Source organism: Pygoscelis adeliae, unplaced genomic scaffold (genome assembly GCF_000699105.1).
Source record: "Pygoscelis adeliae isolate BGI_AS28 unplaced genomic scaffold, ASM69910v1 Scaffold286, whole genome shotgun sequence".
Lineage (NCBI taxonomy): Eukaryota > Metazoa > Chordata > Aves > Sphenisciformes > Spheniscidae > Pygoscelis > Pygoscelis adeliae.
Window position 1 is genome coordinate 9,711,221 of NW_008825076.1, and position 1,147 is coordinate 9,712,367.

At 65.5% G+C, this 1,147-nt stretch overlaps 1 protein-coding gene across 1 annotated transcript in view; it reads left to right on the top strand.

Moving 5' to 3' along the window:
* Positions 1-1,147, top strand: part of SOX18 (SRY (sex determining region Y)-box 18) — a 15,821-nt gene that overhangs the window by 13,175 nt on the left and 1,499 nt on the right. The window lies entirely within an intron of this gene.

Consider the following 1,147-nt stretch of genomic DNA (forward strand, 5'->3'; position numbering starts at 1 on the left):
GGGCAGCGGGATGCAGGGATACAGGGCTGGGGATGTGGGCTGCAGGGGTACGGGGCAGCGGGATGCAAGCATACGGGGCTGGGGACGTGGGTTGCAGGGGTACGGGGTGCAGGGATACAGGGCTGGGAGCACGGGATGAAGGGGTACGGGGCATTGGGATGTGCGCTGCAAGGGTACGGGGCTGTGAGATGCAGGCTGCAAGGATATGAGGCAGTGGGACATGGGATGCAAGGATACAGGGCTGTGCTAGCCAGGCTGCAAGGGTACAGGGCTGCGGGACGCAGACTGCGAGGATATATATGGGGGTGCAGGAGCTGGGTTTACAAGGATGGGGTGCTGCAGGAGGCAGGGACAGGGTGCTGCGGGATACGGGGCTGGGGGATGCAGGGCTGTGGGCTGCAAGGTTAGAGGGCTACGGGATGCAAGCTGTAAGGATATGGGACCAAAGGATGCAGGCTGCAAGGCTGCAGGGCTGCAGGGACATGGGCTGCAGGGCTGCGGGGACATGGGCTGCAGGGCTGCGGGGACGTGGGGTGCGGGGCTGCAGGGCTGTGGGCTGCAGGGCTGCAGGGCTGCGGGGACATGGGCTGCAGGGCTGCGGGGACATGGGCTGCAGGGCTGCAGGGCTGCGGGGACATGGGCTGCAGGGCTGCGGGGACATGGGCTGCAGGGCTGCAGGGCTGCGGGGACATGGGCTGCAGGGCTGCGGGGACATGGGCTGCAGGGCTGCAGGGCTGCGGGGACATGGGCTGTAAGGCTGCAGGGCTGTGGCATCAAGGGCTGCGGGGTGCAGCGCTACAGGGCTGTGGGATATGGCGTTAGCGGACGCGGGAATACGGGGCTGTGGGTTGCGGGATGTGAGGATACAGAGCTACATGTACGCAAGATGCAGGGAAACAAGGCTGCGGGATGCAGAGATACCGGGCTGTGGGGTACACAGCTGCGGGGATGCAGGATATGGGAACACAGGGCTGCAGGATGCGGGATACGCGACTGTAGGATGCGGGATGTGGGAACACGGGAAGCAGGATATGGGTAGACGGAGTTGCAGGATGCGGGACTACGGGAAGCAGGATATGGCCAGACGGGGCAGCAGGAGGCGGAGACACGGGGCTGCGGGGTGCGGGGACCTGGGATTCAGGATATG